This window comes from Ambystoma mexicanum, chromosome 6p (assembly GCF_040938575.1).
Source record: "Ambystoma mexicanum isolate Mex_15411 chromosome 6p, UKY_AmexF1_1, whole genome shotgun sequence".
Lineage (NCBI taxonomy): Eukaryota > Metazoa > Chordata > Amphibia > Caudata > Ambystomatidae > Ambystoma > Ambystoma mexicanum.
The window spans coordinates 229,883,078-229,896,477 of NC_090935.1; the positions used below are offsets into that span (position 1 = coordinate 229,883,078).

At 50.8% G+C, this 13,400-nt stretch overlaps 1 protein-coding gene across 5 annotated transcripts in view; it reads right to left on the reverse strand.

The window, feature by feature from the left end:
• PIAS2 (protein inhibitor of activated STAT 2) overlaps positions 1 to 13,400 on the reverse strand; it is a 940,364-nt gene that overhangs the window by 302,157 nt on the left and 624,807 nt on the right. The gene's annotated exons all lie outside the window — the stretch shown is intronic.

A 13,400-nucleotide genomic window follows, 5' to 3' on the forward strand; every position in this document is an offset into this window, starting at 1 on the left:
GCCTAGAGAAGCATCTAACCTTCGGAGAGCTGGAGGTGGATGAGCGGAGAGCTCGAGAAGGAAGATGCTTAGGAAGGGAGAGTTGGATGTAGTGTGGTCCCCGGCCCCAGTAAGCCTTGTGGATGATGCAGAGTGTCTTGAACCTGATCCTTGCAGCCACCGGGAGCCAGTGGAGAGATGTCCGGGCTGGAGAGATACCATCCCTGGGCTTAAGGCCAAGGACAAGTCTGGCACGCCTGTTCTGCATTAGTTGCAAAGGGTGAAGAGTAGAGGCAGGTAGATTTAGAAAGAGGCTGTTGCAGTAGTCTAGCCTAGAGAGCACCAGGGCTCTGGGGACAGTGAGCCTCTCGGGGAAAGTGAGAAAAAGGAAGAATACCTCTGAGGAGGTGCAGCTGGTAGTGTGACTTCTTAGAGATGTCAAAGATGTGAGAAGAGAAGTTGAGGGTGGACTCCATGGTTCTTTGCCGCATAGGAGAGTAAGGGTAGAGGGCCCAGGGTGGGCGGAAGAGTGAAAGAGGGAAGGCGGGAGCAGGGGTCCCAGTGAGAAGGATATCAGTCTTAGTGGCATTAAGGCAGAGATCGTTGGGGGCACACCATTCCTGAATTGCAGATGGACAATCCGGTATGAGCGAGAGAGCAGAGGACGCTGATGGGAGCCTGAAGGAGAGCTGAGTGTCATCCGTACAACACTGAAAGTTAGAAAAGAAGGTAGAGATGAGGTGTGCCAAAAGTGCCAAGTAATGGTTCAAGGGCCAGGGTGAGAGGTTAGAGCCCTGGGGGGGGGGGGGGAACACCACAGGTAGAGAGAGGTGGTAGAGAAAAAGGACCCTTGTTGGACCTGGGAAGGTTGATCGGATAGAAAGGAGGTCAACCAGGCTCGGGCCTGACTCATGATGCCCAAGTTGTCATGGAGATGACTGATTAGGATGGCGTGGTTGACCATATCGAAAGAGGACAGAGGGAAGGTTAGCATCGAGATTAGAGAGCATGTCTTCACAGGTGTTCAGGAGAGCAGTTTCTGTGCTTCTAACGCAAGACTGGTGGTCATGGAGACAACCAACAGATTCAGTATGGAGAGTAAGATGGAAGATGGCCAGGTTTTCCAGGAGTTTGCCCAGGAAAGGAGTGATAAAGATTGGGTGGTAATTTGCCAGAGAGGAAGGTCCGGCAGAGAGCTTCTTGAGGAGGGGAAGTCCTTTAGGGGCGAAGGGAAGATTTCAGTGGCAAAAGGGTGATTGCAGAAATCGGTTGTCGATGTGGTCCTTGATGGTTCTGGAGGAGCAGGGGAGCACCTGCTTTGAGGAAACTTTCATAGATCGGACTTGTCTAGAAACATTGTTGTGAGTGAACAAGGGGAAAGAGGAGAAAGGAGGAGGAGAAATGGCCGGAGAGAGACCAAGTGTGGTAGAGGGGGAGGAAGAGGAGAGAGTGGACAGGATGTCCTGAATATTAGTGGTGAAGTGAAAAGCCAGTGCCGAGCAAAGGGCCTGGGAAGGAACAGGAGAGGTGGAGACTGCAGCAGGATTGGCCAGCTCTTGTGAATTTTGAAAAGTTTGGCGAGTTATTAGAGGCCAGTTTGTCGGAGGATGAGCCTGATGCCCTCCACTTCCTCTCAGTCACCTTACACTTGCGTTTAAGGGTGGCAAGGTCGGAATCATACCAAGAGGTGCACTTGGATGTGGGCTTCAGACGGATCCTTATGACAGGGGCAAGGACATCAAGAGTGTTAGAGATTGAGAGATGCAAGTTGGAGAGGGCTGTTTCAGAGTGTGAGTCAGCCTCAGGAGGAGGAGAGAAAGTACCAGCAAAAGCCTCCACTGACACGCTTCATGGGCCAGATGATCGAGAAGGTGGGTGGCAGTGCTGGGGTTGGCTTTACCTGGGGGACAGAGAGCGACAGGTGAGAGGAGAGAAGAACGTGGTCAGTCAAGGAGAGAGGGTTGGAGAGGGGGATGTCTGACGAGATAAAAAAAAAACAGGGTGGGCCGGGCAGTGTGTTGGTCCAGGGGGGGGGGGGAGAAGAGAGAGATAGAGAGAGACATAGAGAGAGAGAGAGAGAGAGAGAGAGAGAGAGAGAGAGAGAGAGAGAGAGAGATATGCAGAGATTGCAAAAGAGCACACAGGAGGGGGTAGAAGCATCCAAGTGGATGTTGAGTCTCTGAGGAGAAGATGAGAGGCAGAGGCAAAGATGGAGGAGGAGAGGTCGTCCCACTCGGAGAGGACAAGGGCGACCAGGCCAGGTGGCCTGTAGATGGTGGCCACAGTAAGAAAGCGGCCAGGAGAGATAGAAAGCCTGCAGACCAGGCATTCAAAGGAGGAGTAGGCCTGTGTAGGAATGACAGAAGCAGGGAACAACTCCGGGAAGATCAGGGCTACTCCACCTCCTGGACGGTTGGTCCTGGGTTCGGAGAGGATCTAGTAGCCCTCAGGGAGGAGAGTGTCAAAACTTGTGACATATCTGGCCATGAACCATGTCTCGGTGAGACCGAGGACATCCAGATCAAGTTCTTCGAGGAGTTGGCAGATGTCAGAGGCGTGTTTGACAGCAGAGCGAGAGTTGAGAGTAGCGACGTGGAGCTTATTGCCACATTTGAAAGACTTCTGTGGAGGGGTACGGGGCGTGGCCTAAGTCCATGGACTAAAGACGTGCTTGCCCTGAGCTCCTGCCCCGATCCTGAAGTAGATCCTCCGAAAATACACTCAGCCTGACCTGCCGAGGCATACAAACATATGCCCAGCTGCCCCAAGCGATCCTGCATTGCCCGCGGGTGATATCTGGACAAAACGGAAACCGGCAGCGCACTAACGCGACCTCCGCGCCCGAACCCCCCGGAATCAAAGATGGCGGCCTCGCCTGGAGTTTCGAGGTGAGAGGCGGCTGAGAACTGTGGGAGGCGGCGCCCGCGCCCCCGGAGAAAGCGGAGCCCCCAGACACCTGAGGCCCCCCACCCCACGCGCGGAGACCATCGTACGGTGACCGGGAAACACCGCCATCGAGCGGTGGGGGGGAGCGGGCTGGAACAGAGGACCTGGGCTGCGGTGTGCTCCTAGGGGCGTCGGGGGCCCTACCTCCATCCTCGGCGGACATTTCGGTCCGCGGTGACCTGACTTGGGAGACCCGGACCGCCTCCGACCCCCGACGGGCGCCGGGGGTGCCCCACTGCTGAGTGGCGAGGGGGAGCGGGCGGGGACTGGGGGCCTGGGCTGTTGTGGGCCCCCGGAGCGGCACATCGAGCACTCCGGAGACATTGAGACCCTACCTGGAGCCCGGCGGCGGCGTACATCCTCGGCGGATGATTCGGTCCGCGGCGACCCGGTCCGGGTGACCTGAAACAAGCACGCGACATCTCCCCACCTCCTGCCTACGGGGGGGACAGACAGCACAGCACCATAAGTCCTGCAGCGCTGGGAGGGGGAGCTGACCCCCGACCTCAGACACAGCCCCCTGGAAGCACCGCATCAACACACCACGAGAACGGGGTGAGCAGCGCGAGGTCCCTGCTGCAAGCAGGAAGGCGACACCCGAAAAGCACTAACGCCCTACACCCCTCCACATAAAACAGCCTGAACAGCCCAAGGATAGGCGAGGACACCCTGCAATCCGGACTAATAGAGGTCCAGGAAAAGAGACGCTGCGGAGCGTAAGGCACAACGACAACTGAGCGCCCAGGAGTCGCCGCGACTGCACAACTACCAAACAATAGGGGCCGCTGGAGGCCCGGCGCCAGCGGCGCAGGAGAATAAGACTGCCTGGAGGGGCTGCGCCGCCGTGGACTCCAACGAAGAAAGCCACTGACCCCACGGTCTGAGAACAAGCGAGCGAGTCCTGAGGAGGAGTGCAGGACCGGGTACCCGAGAGCGGGGGATGTCACCTCCCAAAGGAAAATCGAAAGCAGCAACAATGGACTCCTTTACAACAGTTATGCCCAAGCGGCAACAAGAAACAGGGGCAGCAGCAGCGCAAACGACCCAAGAGGGAGACCCAACAAACATGCAGCTACTACAGGCAATAACAGCGCTACGAACATCGCTCGAAACCAGAATCGATGAGGTCAAAACGGACATACAATTGATCAGACAAGATGCCCGTGACCTCGGTGGAAGCCACACTACAGGACAACGTAGACAACACAACGGAACTCAAATCCAGGGTACAGGACCTCGAGCTGAAGGTGGCAAGGCTGGAGGCAAGGTCGGAGGATGCGGAGGGAAGGGCCCGCCGCAACAACGTCCGAATCCTCGGAGTCCCGGAGGGCATGGAAGGCCCGGACCCAACCGAATTTATAGAGACGATGCTGCAACAGGAAATCGGCGCCGGCAATCTGTCCCAGGGATTCTCTATAGAGCGAGCCCACAGGTCCCTACAAAAAAGACCTCCGCCGGGCTCACATCCACGCCCAATGATTGCCAAAGTCCTAAACTTTAGAGACAGAGAGACTATACTAAGATTCTCCAGAGAAGGAGGGGAAATTAGGAGACAAGATGCCAAAATAGTGGTGTACCCGGACTACACCCCCACTGTACAACGCACGAGAAATTCCTTTATCCCGGTGAAAGCAAGACTACGTGAGCTCAACTTGAAGTATATGCTGATGTACCCATCGCGCCTTAAAGTGATACACAAAGGTAAAGCGGTCTTCCTGGACACCCCGGAGGCGGCAAATATGTGGCTTGAACACAACAACCTTGCAGACGGCAAGGAAGGAATGGCAAGAGGAACCGCAGGACGTTGAACGCCCGTAGAACCGGGTGGGAAAGACCGATAACAGGTTGATGGACAAACCAAAGACCGGCACGACAAACTACAGCATCAAAGAAGCAACAAAGGGCAGGAGCACACCAACCTACACGACAAGACATCAACACACCCCCTCAAGGCACGTGTAGGCATACCGCCGACACAACACCCGCACCGGGAGGCCTGGAAAGGCCCAGAAGGCTCGGGAGCCCCTGAGCGCTGCAAGTTGGAAGCAACTGCTGGGGGCAGTTCAAAGTTCCACTGTTTACTGTTCACATTCACCAGAATGAACGTTACTACTGTTGGTAAGTCTCCAAAGGGAAAGAAGAGAGGGGGAGGAGGGGCCGACCGAAGGGAAAGGGAAACCAGCGCCTTGGCCCACACAGGGAGGGAACCTCCCACAACAGACCCGCAACCACGGGCATTTAAGAGGATGAAGCAGAATGATTACCATACCCACTTTAGACCACCATGACCACTACGGCAATTAAAATACTGACATGGAACGTGAGGGGCCTGGGGACATACATCCGCAGAAACAGAGTCAAGACCTACCTGCACAGGAAGGGGGTGATGATAGCACTCTTACAGGAGACCCACTGCTCCGCGGAATCAATGGCCAAACTCCAAACACACTGGGGAGGGCAGGGATTCGGCACAGCTTATTCCAAATATGCTAGGGGAGTATATACCTGGATACACCCACAGCTCCCCTTCCGCTTGACCAAATCAGAAATAGACCCGGAAGGCAGATATGTAATGCTATGGGGACACATAGAGCAGACGGAGGTGTGCATCCTGAACTCCTACTTTCCTAATAGCAACATACCGGCCCACTTGAACTCGCTATACCCCAAAATTGCACAGCGCAGAGACGGTCTGTTTATCTGGGGGGGCGACCTCAAATGCATATGCGACCCAAACCTAGATAGATCCATCCCCCTCCCGAAAGGCCCGTCAGCAGCAACAACCGCTCTGACTGCAATGATAGATAGACTGGACCTGGCAGACATATGGCGAGAAATGCACCCAGCCGTAAGAGGATACTCATACTATTCATCCCCGCACAACCTATACACGAGGTTAGATCACATCCTCATCGGCAGGGAACACTTACCTCAGGTGGAGGGAGCGCAGTACCTAGGAAGGACCATCTCTGACCACTCCCCGCTCCTAGTAACATGGAACCACAAAGGTCCCAGACCCCCAATTCCCATGTGGAAAATGCCGGCAGAGGCTCTTAAAGACCCTGCCTTCAGAGAAGAACTGCAAGAATCCATAGATAGTTACATAGAAATCAACGTGGGAAGCGTGGAACACAGTAGCACGGTGTGGGATGCCCTAAAAACGGTGATAAGGGGGGAGACCATTGCAAAGGCTGGTGGAATCAGGAAACTGCTCAGGAAGGACTTAGACCAACTAGAAAGGGAGATCGGAGAACTGGAAGCGGCCCCCATAGACACCCGGGAAAGGGAACCAGAACTTCGAAGGCTAAGGGGGGAGAATGAAACAGCGTGGCACAGACTAGAAAAGTTTGACCACACGGCCAAAACGAACAGATCACATACGGAAGCGGATAGACCGGGCAGGCTACTGGCCTGGCTATGCAGCAGGGAACACCCCAGACACCCCACCACATCACTGCGAGACGAAGCAGGGAACATACATCACACGCAGCAGGGCGTCAACGAAGTCTTCAAAGAATACTATACATGCCTATACTCACACGCGGAGGAGGTCCCTCAGGAACTGATCATGGGCACGCTGGATGAGATTGGACTCAATAGAATGTCAACTGAACAGGCCATGGCACTAGATACAGAAATAACACCTGAGGACATAACCGAAGCAATTAGGTCCCTAGCCACGTGTAAGGCACCTGGCACTGATGGGCTGCCCTCAGAGTTTTATAAAGCCTATGAATCCTCCCTCACACCCCTGCTACATAAAGTATACCAAGAGGCATATGAGAGGGGGATATTACCAGAAAGCATGAGAGAAACACTTGTGGTCCCGATCCTGAAGCCAAACAAACCGGCAGACCTGTGCGACTCATATCGCCCGCTGGCAATGCTAAATTATGATGTAAAAATTCTAACCACCATACTGGCCAAGCGCCTATCTAAAATAATAGGCGACATAATACATCCCGATCAGAATGGTTTTATACCAGGGCGCAATACGTCAATGAACCTGCGCAGGCCTCAACACATTATAGCGCAAACTAGTGAAGACGAGAGCCCCAGTGCATTACTATCCCTCGATGCCATAAAAGCTTTCGACTCCATTTACTGGGAGTGGCTTGTGGCGGTACTCAAGGAATTTGGCTTCGGACCCGGATTTATCAGATGGGTCGAGATACTATACACCAAACCAAGCGCAAGAGTAAAGTCAGGGAAACATGTGTCAGACGCCTGGAACATACAAAGAGGGACTAGACAAGGCTGCCCATTATCCCCAATGTTGTACGTATTGGGGCTGGAACCCATAGCTATTTATTTCCGGAAACAGTTTTTTGATGCCGGCATAAGACTGGGAGGGGTGGACCACATCATTTCGCTTTATGCAGATGACGTTCTTATATATGTCAGGGACCCACACATCAACGTGCCAACCATACTAGAAGTCCTGGACAACTATTCCAGAGTCTCTGGGATCCAATTTAGTAAGACAAAATCCTGCTTGTTCCCACTAGCGGCCCTAAAAAATGAGGACGTAGAAACACTCCCGGAGGTAGGGATAAGATGGCAAACCACCACATTCCGATACCTAGGAATCCAAATAATGCACACCCCAGCACTGATGCACGAACATAACACAAAAGCAGCGATCCCGGCCCTGCGCAGATCCATGAACTTTTGGTCGAGACTCCCCTTGTCTATGATGGGAAGGGCATCCATAATTAAGATGATTGTTTTACCGCGATTCCTATATGGGTTCCAGAATGTACACTACTATATTAATAAACCCCTCTTCCGGCTGCTCGAGATGCTAATAAGAGAGTTCATCTGGGGGGAAAACAGACATAAGATAGCGCTGTCGACACTGACCCTGCCATACACACAAGGTGGCATCCAACTCCCAAACCTAGAAAAGTACTACCTAGCAGCACAGCTTAGCTTTGTACTCAAATGGTTATCCGATGAGCCCACAGATGAAGCACCCCTGCTACAGACCATGATCCTCCCATTCACCCTGAAGGAACTGGTCTGGGTACCCACGAAACTGCTAGGTACGGCACCCCACATAGTCACCTTGGGGAGGGAGATCTGGCGCAGAACAAGGACACTCACCCGCACACAGAACGCTTACGCACCTGAAATACCCCTACTCGCAGACCTGTACACAACGGTCACTGATCTAAAACAAATTAGATTGTGGGAAAGCGGAGGGGTTTACACCTGGGGAGATCTTTATGAAGAGGGCACCTTTAAAGAATTCGCCATATTACAGGAAAGGGAGGGCATCCACACGGGCCAGTTCCTCTGGTACCAGAAGGTCCGCTCCACAGCACGAAGCAAATGGGAAGCGTGGCCGGAGGAACCGGATCCGGAACCACTACTCACGCTGTTATATAATATGGGGGAGGGCAGCAGACCAATATCTCAAATATATAGACACTTGAGCGACATACCCAACCCCCGGAGCGCGGAAATGAAAGGTAAATGGGAAACAGACGTAGGCAGAGAAATGACAGAGGGGGAATGGAATAGGGCACTTGCATTCCCCAAGGAGGTGTCCAGGAATCATAGATTCAGACAAATACAAATTAATGTGCTGCACCGAACCTACCTAACCCCGAAACGAATAGCCAAATTTAACAAACAATCGCAGTCACACTGCACCTGGTGCATGAGGGAGGAAGCGGATCTAATCCACATGATGTGGGAATGCCCCAAGTCCAGGACACTGTGGGAAAGGGTAAAACAGACATGTGAGAAAGCAGGCATGACCAACTACAAATGGGCACCTGAGGAATGCCTACTCGGAACCTATCCTAGGCTAGCCAAACTGAAACACACAGTCAGACTCATGGACATAGCGTGCATCCTGGCCAAAAGAACCATAGCCATGTCCTGGAAGAGACCCGCAGGTCCGCAATACAAAGCATGGCATAGTGAAGCAGAGCGATGGGTGTCGGCCGAGACCAAGGCCTGGGTTGAAAGTGTCACTAGATCTACGGATGAGTCCAGCAGAGCTCTCGAGGCATGGAAAGAACTCACTAGGCATATGTTCCTCCCCTCGGACGACAAGCCCCCATGAACCCATGACCCGAAACGAACCCGCCCACAAGACAAGAAAGGGCAAGCCCAGACGTGTGACTGGAAATGAGGATGGTCCTGGGAAGGTGTCCCCCCTGCACCCTCCCTGAGTATGCTACCCAACTCCCCTACATCCCCTCCTCCCTGAAACGAAAGAAGCGGAAACACACGGACATGGCAAGGAGACAGTTACTGTTACCCGTTATTTGTTGTTTGTTATAATGTTAAGGCTAAACCGAAAAGCACTGTAAAAGATTATGCACAAGACGCGTTTTGCAAAACTTGTAAGGGATATTACTAAAAATGCCAATAAACAAATTTTAAAATAAATTCTGTGGAGGGGTACATGCATGAGGTACGCCCTGTCGAGGGGTTAGAAGGGCCCAAGAGTGCGCAGAGGCGGAAGAAGAAGGCAGAGTATTCAGAGAGGAAGAAGAGGGTGCCAGAGAGGTGGCAAAATATGGTGGCGGAGGAGCCAGAGAGGTGTAGGTAAGAGTAGCAGGAGAAGGAAGTTGATAAGACGTGGGAAGCGTCTATCGAAAAGGAGGAGATTGGGCTGAGGAGCCAAGACCAAGACTGTGCCATTCAGATAGACATTAATGATGGTCTTGGAGGAGTGGAAGTGGGGCAGGAGGTTGTCCCACCAAGTGCCACCATTAATGGGAGAGGAGGATAAAGCAGAGAGAACAGAGACCATATGAGGGGTTCATAAGTCTGGAGAGGGAACGACAAAGAGGATGTTGTTAAGAGTCTGTCTAGAGGAAGCACTGGTGTAGGTATCAGTGATAGAGAGGCCTGGGCTGGATACCAGGATGTCCCTCTTGAACTTCATCCTCCCAGACTTAGTAAAAGGGATAGGGTAGGAGATAGAGTAGCAGTTAGAGAAGATGGGAGAGAGGGAAAGCACCATATGGGGTGCAGGGAGCATAGTAGGGGAGGAAGGGGAGAGAAAGTGTGATGCACAGCCAAGAGCGCAGGAGCGGTATGGGAGGGTCAGGCATGAGGGAGCACACAGAAGAGTGGTAGGTGCCGCCCAGCTGTGCCTGAATCCAGTCAGATGGGAACCCACTGAGGGTTTGGGGGGGGGGGGCTGGTGGGTGAAACAGCAGCATTGCAAAACACCCAGATTCAACTTTAGCAAAATGGCTAAAGACGGTCGACCTTTTCAATGCAAAAAAAAAAAAGAAAACGCTTAGAGGGGCATAAATCCACAGCTCAGTGTAGTACATTCCATATCTACATATGCTAGGATAGGGTATGTAGAGACACATTATTTCTTTGACCAGATAGATGCTGGTGGGCTTGTACCTTCCTGAAACCAGTTCACTCAACTCTATTTTGCAGGGAGGCAGCAGATTCTGCATTTTAGTTATAAAGGATTTCTAAAAGCTTATCAGCATCTTGCTGCATCATCTTTCTTGAGGAGGTCAGTCAGATTTTGGTGCTTTTCATCCTTCTCTGTCACACTTCTCAGGGATAGCTATCGAGTAGATTAAGGTCTCAAGAATTTTCTTGAACTTGAAGTATTTCAACATATCTGACCAAGGATTAATTCCAATGGATGCACATACCAAGCACAGACCTCACAGTACAGCGTTACTGTTGAAAGACGCCAGTCCAAATGCAAGCTACCCACACTCTGGTACAAAGCTCTGCTGCTCTCGAGCTAGATCCACACTTTAAGCTAAATAAATAAATACATATTTTCCTGCTTTAGGACTTTTGGATTATTCCAGAGATTGGGGCCTATCATTGCTGATGAATCAAAACAAAAGAACCCTAATTTGTATTTAGCAATATATGTCCACTTGTCATCAGAGCGTATTTAGCACTATACTTTAGTTTAGTTTATTCATTTATATGATGTGCACCAGACCCGGGGGTATCAGGGCGCAAGCAGTACAGACAATGCAAAGCTTAATTAACAGGTTACATAGTTATACACAGAGAATATAATTACATAGTAGTGCATGGAATAGGCATAACTGGGTACATAGGTGTGCTATACAAAAATAGGCAGAAATGGCAAATATACAAAGAAGAAAAATATACAAGGGTATGTTCTTAATTAGTTATCATTTGCTTTGAGCCAGTTGATATAACTGAGTCTGAACCTGGGGTAGGATTGATCCGCCCTGAGATGGTGTGGTAGGGAGTTCCAAAGTTGAGCCGCCTTGACCTGGAAGCTGTTCCCCCCCCGATCTTGGTTAGTCTAAATCGTTGAATGTTAATGCAGTTGGCATTGGTAAGTCTGGTGGGTCTATTGGAGATTTTTCTTTGGACTCTGTTTACAAGGTAACTGGGGGCAACATTGTTCAATGCCTTATGTGTCAAGGAGGCTATTCTTAAGTTGATTTTGTTGAGAGTGGAAAGCCAATTGTTTTGGCTCCGTATGGCAGAGATGTGAGACCTTTTAGACACACCTACTGCCGCTCTAAGAGCATTGTTTTGAAGGATCTGGATTTTTTGGGTGATGGATTTGTTGGCGCCAACATTTGGTGCATTGCAGTAGTCGAGCCTAGATAAAATCAAGGCTCTGGCTCGGGTAATGCAATTATCATCTGATAGAAAGGGTTTGCCCGTTCTAATCATTTTACATGTGTAGGCTGTGGCTGAGGCCAAGGTGTTAACTTGTTTAGTAAAAGATAAGGTGGAGTCAATGTAGAACCCAAGTGTTTTCACCTCTTTGGCCACCCTAATAAGATTACCATTGATGATGAATGATGAATAATTCGGTCCTAGTTTTTTTATGTTAGCATAAGTGCACAGTATGATGAGTTCCGTTTTTTTTATCATTCAGGCATAAACCATGAATAGTCATCCATGCCTGGATGATGAGATACACCCTATTCACCAAGGCCAAATCCTCTTCGTAATCCCCGGAAAGTGGGAGGAGAATCTGAGTATCATCTGTATAGTTAGTGTAGGTGATACCAAGAGAATCAAGATCATCAAAGAGGGGCTTGGTGAATATGTTGTACAGGGTAGGGGAAACACAAGATCCTTGGGGAACACCGCATGTGATGGGGATAGGGTCTGCTGCCGCTGAGGGCGAGAAGACCCTCATGGTTCTGTCACTCAGGAAGGACTCAATCCAGATTATATGTTTATATGTTCACCTGTCATCTGAGCATTATTTGTGGTAGATAAGACCTATGGGAAGGAGATAGATATTTTGGACAAATGCAGAATAAATGTTGATAGACCATACAAAGCTTTTTGAAAAAAATCCTGGATTCTGTTGCTAGCCAGTGTAGTGGAATCAGGCCTGGGTAAATGGGGTCCCGGGGTCTGAGGTTCTGAATTTGTAGTTGATGTATCATTGGCTTTTCGTCAAACATTGGTAATGTCATTATGATAATCAAGGTTAGCTAGGACTAAAGCTTTGGTGAGGTGGAGTTGGTAGTGAGAGTTTCTAGGTATTTCATTAATTAAGCTTTATAGACCCAGCCCAAGTGCCATACCCGGAGGTGTGGGCGCTGAAGACAGAGTTAGTAGCCTGGGCATAGCAAGGCTGCATAACAAGGTTTACAGGCCCATAACTCCAGGTACGGCCCAAGGGCGTGGTAAAAAAATATATGATATCTTGTCTTGGGGATGAAGGGGGACACAAAATACAAAAATAAACATTTAAAAAGGCAATCTGCCTGGAGTGGTTGCTGGGAACTAGCTAGGTCCCAGCAACCACATACAACCTAAAGAAGAGGGAGTTGCGGGACTTAGATTCCAGCTGGGCACAGTAAGGTGCAAGTAAGTGGCGGTCAGGGGGAGAGGCTGGCACGCATCTGCCAGGAGCAGCCTGAACAATTGCATCAGGTAAGGGTCTGCCCTCGCCTCAAAAAGGTAAAGGAGGGAAAGGGGGGGTGGGGTCAGGGGATTCACCAAGGCTTGGCCACGGCTATCAGGTGAAGACTGGGTGAGGACTCTCAGCGCGGTGCTCCTGTGATTAGGGGGAGGAACGCACTGAGGGCCCTGCTACCAGCACATAGGCACCTGGACAATGACAGGGATTCCCTCTCATTAGCCAATTTCCAGGTCACATAGGATTTCAGAGCCATACCAGCTCTTATGGCCCTGAATTTACCCAATGGAAGAGTGCCACGTTACTCCCTGGAATATAATTTACAGCATAAAAGACATGTGAGGACTGACTGATCCGAACTGATAAAGTGAAACAAAAACACCTAGAGCTTATGCAAGATCCTCACATGTCTTTTATACTGTAAATTATATTCCTGGGAGTAACGTGGCACTCTTCCATTGGGTAAATTCAGGGCCATAAGAGCTGGTATGGCTCGGAAATCCTGTGTGACCTGGAAATTGGCCAACCGTTGTTACCAGCGCTTTTTTCCAGACCGGCAAACTTGTAATGAGGGTCACAGACTTATCAATCAATGGTC